This window comes from Semicossyphus pulcher, unplaced genomic scaffold (genome assembly GCF_022749685.1).
Source record: "Semicossyphus pulcher isolate SPU_LCO1_2020_fin unplaced genomic scaffold, fSemPul1.0.p SCAF_14, whole genome shotgun sequence".
Taxonomy (NCBI): Eukaryota; Metazoa; Chordata; class Actinopteri; order Labriformes; family Labridae; genus Semicossyphus; species Semicossyphus pulcher.
In genome coordinates this window covers 30,398,798-30,408,860 of record NW_027211648.1, presented here as the reverse complement: position 1 = coordinate 30,408,860, position 10,063 = coordinate 30,398,798, and positions in this window count along the sequence as shown.

The window sequence follows — 10,063 nt, the reverse complement described above, 5'->3', positions numbered from 1 at the left end:
TAATGTAGAGAGAGTGTCCTCTCTGTTAACTAAACTACTCAGAGACAAAGAGGAGAGAGAAAGACATGAATCAGATTTCAAATCATCAAAAAAATGTAAATGGAATAAATTGTTGTCCCCGCGAATGTTAGCATGAAAACCAGGCCTGTTATTAGGATCAACCTGACAACCGCTGTGACCTTTTAATCTCTCACAATGGAGCAAAGATATAGCATAAAGTACCATAAAGTTTCTGTTTTTCTTTTTTGTTTTCACTCCTGTTTTAAAGAAGATCTCACACGTGGTTCACTGATGACAGAAGAGAAGTAGATGAATGCACAGACTGGTTGTGAGCCTGATTGGGGGTGCAGGCTGTCGTCTCACACGGACGACCGATAACTCAAATGTATGATGTGGACATGCTTTAACTGAAAGAGAGGCCGTGATGAGAGTCTCAGTCTTGTCTCACGCTGATGAAATGTGTTAACGTCTCATTTAAAGCAGCGACTCTCAGAAACATCCAGACGGAATCTTAAATGTGATATTCTTCTTTTACTATTACAGGATCTGTGATTTGAGCTCTTTAACAAACACTCAGAGAGCTCCTGGGAGGACAGACACTTGCGACATCATTTCTAAAAAGGTTTATTATCAGTACTGAGGTCTCTTTCTGGTTGGTGGAGGTTAAACATCAGACTGTATTACACGTCTGCTCACATGATGGAAACAGCTCTTGTGGGTGGAATCTGATTTCTTGTGTCTGAATGAAGCGAACAATTAGTGTAAATGCAACGAGAGCGAGACGCAGTGACAGCTTGTGGCCGGAGAGAACGACGACGCCGAGGCTGATGTGTTTTTGATATATTATTATCTGTATAATAAGGTTTTTTTTTTTCCAGGACGGTGGACATGAGTCGAGAGCTACCACACACACACACACACACACACACACACAGCTGCGAAGGTGTGTGTATCCTCTCCATCAGCCAACCTAATATCAGACTCTCGCTCTGTGACTCGCCCCCTCTCGTTCAGCGGCCTCGTATCATATTTAAAGTCTGGATGATTGAGTCCCCCCCCCCCCCGTTGATGGCATATTTCTCATTTAGGTTAAATCAAAGAGACGTGGTGTCAGACCTAACCGCCGCTCATTACCGCCATCGCAGGAGAACAGGGAGCAATTTACCTGCAGAGCCGCCGTAATGCTGAGTGGAAATAGGCCGAGCAGGAGCTGAAATGATGTTTTTAATTATGTGCCACCTCTCCCAGCGTTCCCATGATGCCGCGCGAGCCTCCGACGCCAAAACTTCATTTCAATATTTGCGTCTCATCAGACGGAGGGTGAGGGGGGGTGTGTGTGGAGGGTGAGGGGGGGGATCTGTGGCAGACGTCTCCACACAGCGACCTCTGCACAAACAAAACAGCAGCGATTGAAAGTTGTCATTGCGTTGATTATCTGACTAAGCAGGCGCCCTCAGCTCGCTCTCGCTCGCTAACTCTCTCTAACGCTTCAATCAGCAGCTTGATTCTCATTTATCTGTGCTCTGAGCCGGCTGTCATTACAGACGCTGAGCCTGCTGTGAGATCAGCTGGAAATTACAACGAGCTGGAGACGACAACAAGCTTTGGAAATTAAAAGTGTAAAGTCCTGATTTAAACTGAGGTGAGTGTCCTCCCCCCGCTGCAGACCACCACGGGACTGTGTCTGAAACAATACGTCAGCGGCAGTGACGGCAGACGATCCTGTTTGACTGTGTGAATGTTTGTCAGCTTATTGAAGCACTGTTAAAAATGAATCCTAACAATATTAATTATTGTGTGGAAACATGCTCACTGATCTCTGTAAGGTCATTCGCATGAATGAAGGGAGACAGTATTTAAGCTCGTCTCCTGGCATCGATTGAACACCGAAAAACTCGATCAAAATCAAAATATCATGTTTAGAAAACCCTTAAAGTCCTAAAAAGCTTCTGATGTAACTCGACTCTTTCACAGATCTCTGTCCATGAAAAGGTTCCCGTCATGTTCTCTCAGCAGCTCGCCTGCAGAACTCTCTCGTTATGTATCACAGTCAGAGATAACACGGCCCTTTGGCTCGACTTTGTTATCAAACTGTAAAATGCATTACTAATGTAAGGCCATGTGTACATGTACACGGGGAGCATTAACCTTTGTTTCTAAAAAACACCCGTCCAGAGGAGCACGGTGGGAAGAATCCCCGTCCAAACACAAACGCAAAAACAGAAACGCTGTCATGACAACGCCACAGCAACAGGCGGCGATATAGCCCGGTCATGCAAAGAAGAATGTTCCTCAATGTAGTAGACGAGTAACTGCACATATATAACATGATCTGTTATGCACTATTACAATTTGATATTTATTGTTTAGTCTTTTTTTTTTTTTTTTCACTACGTCTTGTTTTGTTTGTTTGTTTGTTTTGTTTCTCGTCTTGAAACCTGTTAAATGTCTTGTCGACCTGTTCTGTTCATTTCTGTGTTTAAGGATCCACTCGAAAACGAGATGGCACATCTCAAGAGGTGACTCCTAATAAAGAGTTTCCAGTAATGTTAAAAGTCCTGTTAAGCACCACTGTTGATCTCACGTCCGTAATTTTGCAAAGATTGTCGCCTCCTTTGTGACGCCTCACAAAGGCACACAGCCTGATGTCACGAGCCAAACGCGCCGTTAACCCCGTTTCTAAAAGTCCTCACCCAGGCCGGAGTTTTACAAAAGATCCGTTTTTAGGGACCTAAAACCCTAAACCCCCCCGGAGCGGGCGCTGCCATCCTGCTCATCTGTATCCAGAGTGTGTGCAGTAGAGATCGGTTGGTGGAGCCGCAGTAGTGACGTCCCGCCCCTTCCTCTACCCGACCACACCTTCACCTTGTGTCCTTGGCATGTCGGAGCCCTCAGGTGTCCTTGCTGTGTTGGAGCCCTCAGGTGTCCTTGGCGTGTTGGAGCCCTCAGGTGTCCTTGCTGTGTTGGAGCCCTCAGGTGTCCTTGGCGTGTTGGAGCCCTCAGGTGTCCTTGTCGTGTTGGAGCCCTCAGGTGTCCTTGCTGTGTTGGAGCCCTCAGGTGTCCTTGCTGTGTTGGAGCCCTCAGGTGTCCTTGGCGTGTTGGAGCCCTCAGGTGTCCTTGCTGTGTTGGAGCCCTCAGGTGTCCTTGGCGTGTTGGAGCCCTCAGGTGTCCTTGGCGTGTTGGAGCCCTCAGGTGTCCTTGGCGTGTTGGAGCCCTCAGGTGTCCTTGGCGTGTCGGAGTCCTCAGGTGTCCTTGGCGTGTTGGAGCCCTCAGGTGTCCTTGGCGTGTTGGAGCCCTCAGGTGTCCTTGCCGTGTCGGAGCCCTCAGGTGTCCTTGGCGTGTTGGAGCCCTCAGGTGGGCTCAGTCTGCAGCAGAACAGCTTCTTGTGTCGGTCTGAAGCAGATATTCACGCTGATGGAAAGTTCAATGACTGTAGTGTTAGTGTTCGTTACGTCTCCTCTCGCCGTTACTCCTCTACTCTGCTACTCGGGAACAGAATGCTGCAGGAGCCCCATTTGTCCACAGAGCTGTCAATCATGAGGTCACACGGAAATTACTTGTTATCATACGTAGGGATGCATGTCCGCTTAGGGCTTCCATAGAAAATGGTAGACCTGTTTACATGAACTATTTCAAAAACCAGGCAGCTTATAAGCATCCAATTGAAAATGAGAAGATGTTTAACACCTGCACTGTTACACACGCTGTGACACACATGTTACTACTGTTCTCATCTCGACGCTCGCTGCTGTAATTTACAGCCGATCATCTCTACGAAGAATCTGTAGGAGAGGGACAAGCATTCAGGTTTCTGTTCGTCGTCCTAGAAGCTCTGTCCGCTTGTGTTTCAGCAGGACTTGGTCGTATGCAGAAAAACAATCCTCACTTCAAGTACAAAGCAGGACTGAACACGACTGACACGTGCATACACACGCACGAAGACGTTCATTTAGATTTGGGTCTGTATTTGGAGTCGGGGTCGGAAATCTGCCTCGGGGCTTCAACAGTTGGAGAATAACACGACAGAGCTGATGTGTGAGTGCTGAGTGAGCGACTGTGCAGCTCTAACGGGGGACAAGCTCTTTATTTCAGAGGGGAACAATGCACCCCCCCATCCTTCATGCAGCACAGTTATTCGGGGTCTCTGTTGTTTTTACAGCGCAGAATAAATGGCTCATGTGACACAGCACGAGTCTGCACATTATCAACACAGGTAATAAGTCACCATTAAGCTGCTCATTCCCACACGGAGCAGCCTGCTGACCCTCTGCTGCTCGCAGACCCGATGTCAGCTCGCAGTCACATGTTCAATCAGCTCGGCTTTTCACAATAAAAGTCCTCGTTTTACATTCAAACACATTTGATAGATGTTACTAAATTCTTGGTATTAACTCCTAAAGTTCTGAGTGCAGCTGTAGTTTTAAAAGATGATGAACACATGAGCTGTAGAGTTTACATTGTCAGTATATTGGAGCTCTAACATTCTGTTCTCCAGAGCTGAGTGACGGTAAACATACGTCCAGCGTGCTGCACATCACACGGTGTTTGAGTCACTGAGAGAAGAGTGTGAATCAGTGAAAGTCCTACCTGTTGGTGAAGCTTTATTCATATATGATTATAAAAGAGAAGCACACGATTAACCTGACTTCTTTACCGCTCAGCACCGTGCACAGGAAGTTGTCATCTCTCGCTCTTGGCTCGACCGCCTGCATCAACCTCTGCAAGCGATCCAAAATGTGGCAGCACGTCAGGTCTTTAACAAACACAATAAGACTTTTATTTAGATTTGAGTCGACATATTCAACTGTAAATACCTTTAAAAACTGCATCGATGTGGTCCTTCATGCGCATGCAGGGATGCGTCTCCTCCACCTATGTGGCCTTTGTAGGAAAGCTTCTGCCAAATTATTCCATATAAAGACTTAATGTGGACTTGATAGAGAATTCTGAAAACTATTTGTTCTGTTTTTATTCACAAAAAAAATATGTATTCGGTTTATTTTATTTTAAAGCCTGTAGATTTGAGTTTTCTGCTGCTTTCCCTGCAGACTCTGTAATCACCTCATAAAAACAGGAAACTCATTCTGCCGGAGTCATTATCTCATAAAGCTTCAGCTCGTTCCTCTCCAACAGTACAAGACGATCAGGAAACAGATCTGAGATTTAGTGATCGCAGAGCCCCCAAACTACCTTATTTTCCTTCATACACGTTACCCTGATCCTCTGCCCCTCTCCTTGAACACATTGTTAAATTAAAAGCTGGATGTTCAAACATGTCGATGAAAATGAATATTTGTTTGAGGACACTGATCGTAAAAAGAGTGGACTGTAAGCTGCTTCAGTCCAGCCTGAAACCCGATCCTCTCAGAGAACCTGCCGGGTCCCCGGGGCCCGTTAAACCTGCTGTCCCTCTCACTCTGCTGCGGCCCCTCAGACGGAGCCAATATAGAGGGTGCTGCTGACGAAGCTCAGAGGCTGACCGGGCTCAGAGCAGCGGCCTGCAGGAGCCGAGCACATGACGGGCAGACTGAGTTCATGCAGAGCTGACGGAGACACGACAGGACTCTGCTGCAGGTCAGCAGGGCAGCAGGACGAAGCGTCATGAGGCAGAGAATATATGTTTGGTAGAACTTATTGTAACAAGTTGTCCTCCCTTACAATAAGCTCTTTATATCTGCAGAGTACATGCATCAACTTTGTCCGACATGTTTCTACAGTAGCCCAGAGTGGACAAACTAAGCACCAGCTCTGGTGAGGGTCTTGTGCATATGTTTGTAGTTCTGCTGTTGTAGGTTCTCGTAAAGGAGAGTCAGAGGAGAGATGTCAGTTAGATGCAATCTGCAGCTTCACCACTAGATGCCACTAAATCTTCCACACTGCTTCTCCATCCATCCATCATCTACATCCTGTTCAGGGTCGCTATCCCAGCTGTCATTGGATGAGAGGCGGGGTTACACCTGGACAGATCACCTGTCAATCACAGGGCTGACACACAGAGACAGACGACCTTTCACGCTCACACCTACGGGCAATTTCGAGTCACCGATGAACCTAACGAGCATGTCTTTGGACTGTGGGAGGAAGCCGGAGGGAACATGCAGACTCCACACAGAAAGGCCCACTACGTCTGAACCGGGATTCGAACCAGGAACTTTCTGCACCACCATGCAGCCTTACAAATTCAGTTGTGGCACAGGTGAGGCTCGAACCTGTGTCCGAACATTCTCTTAGATACACAGGACGGGAACTCTATCCAGTGAGCTAAGTGAACAACCTAGGCTGAACATGCATCTGTTTAATTTTAGCCTAACCAGTGGTGTACACCAAACGTTATGTTTGGTGAGCTTCAGGCACAAAAATACTTCCATTAGCAGTAGCTGAACGCCTGGTGCATCGCTTGTAGATGCTGAAGGGTACGTGTGTCTCTGTATGAGACAAAGAGGGACAAACTAAAGGTTGGTTGGACAAGTAGTCCTACAAGTGCACAGAAAAGATTTAATTTGGTTGAAAGCTCCAGACTTACAGTGCACCTTGAGTAGAGAATGTTTTGTTAAACAACAGGCCATCATAAACCCGCCAGGGAAACTGACACTGTCCTCATCAGGTTTACAGTAGAGACGTGTAAAGACACAAACTCAGGTGAGTCAAACTTGAGGAAACAAAACATAACTGTGAAATGGCTCCTGGCGGCCTCATCACTGACCTTATGCTGCAACGTTCCTGGTTCTTGTCCAGCCTTCTGTAAGCTGCATGTCATTCCAAACGTCTCTCCTGTCCTCCGTCCGCCTGCCTGTGATCCCAAAATCGGTCTTAACAATCTTGAAGGATGACTCGATTCCTAAAATGCATCTTGAGTAACAAGAATAGGAGACTTGACGGAGAGGAGCCGAGTAAGGATGCACAGGTGTGTCCTTTGCAGAGGTCTGCATGTAAGTTGTCACAAACACGCCACAATCCAGGCGAGGAAAGGATGTAGTGAGAAAAAAGAAGAGGCCCACAGGAGCAGAGGTGAATGACCATACCATTACTTTATTGTAGATATACTGGGCTACAATTATAAAAAAAAGAAAAAGAATCCAAACCAACAAATTAAAGGTATCTGTGATCCATAAGGTGCAGACCGCAAACCACTGCAGCTCGGTATTACAGTATGATTGAGGAGTTTCTTTTCCAATGTCCCTTAAACACTTGCTGCAGGTTGTGATGGCCCATAATTCACCACACTGATGACAGTCCATCAATCAGTCCGCTCAGATCCACTCTGCTGGTGTTCTGCTGCTCGGGGATCAGTCACCGGCGCTGCTCTGTGCTGGTTTTATAGACCGATGTCGTGCTGCTAAACCCAAACGCTCACTGTGTGATGCATCAGCTATAGTTTTCTGTTCACATTGATGACACGTACAGAACAGAGCTTAAAGGAACAGACCGCCTTCAAACACTGACGCTGTTGGAAACGTGCTGGCTGTCTCAACTGTCTTGTTTGGTGGTGTGTTTGTTTTTCCACTTCCTGTGAATACCTGGCCACATAACCTGACATGTACATGACACAACCACAGTTATTTAATGACATTACACATGATGAAGTCCAAACAAATTAATACTTCTTACAGGCAGTAAACTAAATGCAAACGTGCCGGTCCAGCTTCCTCAGAGGGGACAAACTGAGAATAAATCTTAGAGGCAGATGAAGCCGTTTGTTTTCTGATCTCAGGAACCTCAAATCTCAAAGAACACAGCCTCTAAAGGTGACGGTAACCTGAACCTGAGAGTCCCTGTCCTGTCAAAACTTAGTGGCAATCTAAAGTGGCAATCTGAGTATATTTAAACCTGGGCCCTTTGCACATTAATTGGATTTGAAGGTACAAAAAGTTTTGGACTTTTTAGAGTCATTTAAAGCCACCAGACTCCAGAACATGGGAGCTGCTGGTCTACCGCTGCCTTAATGGTTTTTTTCCTGATTTTCTGCAAGAGCAATTTCAAAACGTACACCAACATGTTTAAAAAAGGACCCGGGAATAAATGGAAATACACTTTGGTTCTAAAGACAAGACTCAGGAGTAGATCTACATACCTGGGCAGCAGTTGAAGCCCATTTCACAGCCTTAATAACCTGTTGGTATGACCCCCAACATGCTCATTTTTAACAGATCAGACACAGCTAGGGCGAGCTGAGAAAGGTAAAAAAAAAAAATATTAAAATACTCATGAATTTGTTAGAAAGCCTCTTTAAATACTCCCACACCTGAGTGCACTTCAATATAAACCTGGGGCCTTTTGCACGCACACGTTGGGTTTGAAGGTTCAAAAAGTTTTGGACTTTTAACAGTCGATGACTTCAGCCTGCAGCTTCTAGACGGGCTGTAGCTGCTCCGATTCATTAAGTCCACTAAAAGTACGTTTTGCCTCTTAGATCGCTCTCTTCAAAGCCACCAGACTCCATTGACAAAAATAGGAATTTAACCTCGCAGACCGTGTGAGTTGTTGGTCTAGCACAGTTATTTTTTACTACTTTTCTACTGGAGCAAGTCAAAAACTTTTTGTATCTTATGTAACACCAACACATGTTAAAGAAAGGGCCCAGGAGTAAATGGACTTACACTTCTGCACTAAAGACAATTCACAGGTGTAGATCTACAAACTGAGGCAGCAGTTGGAAGCCCATTTTACATTCCTAATAACATGTTTGTTTCAACAATAGTAAAGACTGTCACAAAAAACAAATGTGATCAATCGTTAATGTGTTAGAAAGACTCGAGCACAATGAAGCCTGAACTCCTGCTGCGCGCCCACACCTGAGTCTTCCTTTCCCTTCGGCTGTTTTTACACGTTGGAAAAACGAAAGGTGATTTAAATTGGAAAACAATAAGAGTGCTAAAACACCTGACAAGAAGCCAAGACTCTTTATAGACTGGTATAATGTTTCCAACAGTACAGGAGCATGTTTGAGGGGACTGTTCCTTTAAGCTCTTATGAAGGGCTGTGGGAGGTTGGTCTTGTACTTCAAACTAACAGCTCAGAAGCAGAAGACCTGTTGGTGGCATCGAAGCAGTCAGAGAGAGACAGTTCATCGTTCAAGTCATGATTGGATGTCTTATATAAAATAACAATTCATGTCCAAACGGCTGTTTAAGGCGGGACGTCAGAAAGCGAGACGTCCAGACATTTTAGATTCTTTTAACGGCGGACTCAGATGAAGACCTGCAGCCACGTTTCCGTCTCTCCTCCCAGAGCCCCTTACTCGCCTTTTTAAACAGGTGTGTCTAATACCAGCGTTCCAAACAGCAGCAAAGCCTGAACCACAAGTTAGTCCTCTTTAAACATCATATATACACGTATTCTTGTCCTCCATCGTTCACTCCCTTTCACACTCTGACATGAGGTAAAGTATGGCGCCCAAGTGCAATGCTCAATTGTGCTACATGTACAAAAAGAAAGGAAACAAAATTTAAATCTGCCGGTAGTCCGCTCTGAAGAACACGGGACCAACTCCACTCCCCCCTCCTCCCACAGACGCACACACCTCCCCCCCTCTATAACAAAGAAATAAAAGGTACAGGTTGTGTAAAGGTGTGTAAAGGTGTGTAAGGGTGTGTAAGGGTGTGTAAGGGTGTGTAAAGGTGTGTTGATGCCTGATGAGATTATTTATGATGCTTGTTTTCAGTCACAGAGAAACAGAGTGAGCGTGGCACTGTATGAGAGATTCACATTCTTCGTTAGTAACCCCCCCTCCTGGAGACTTACAGGTAATTAGTGTGTGATGGCTGTGTGTGTGTGTGTGTGTGTGTGTGTGTGTGTGTGTGTGTACTACAGACTGAGGTGTTGGGAGGTGTGTGACTCTCTAACAGGAAATCAAACACAGCTCAGTTTGAAGGATGAACAGACGCAGAGGGTCGAACACGCTCGAGACGTAACCACAGACTGCACTCTTTTTTTAACAGTGATACACTGCAGAAAGATTTCAACTGAGTTCACATCGATTTTTAACTCATAAAGCGAGTAATCTCCTACATTTACACTGTTAGTTATCAGTTTCAGCAGAATAGCAAACGTATGGCACCCTACT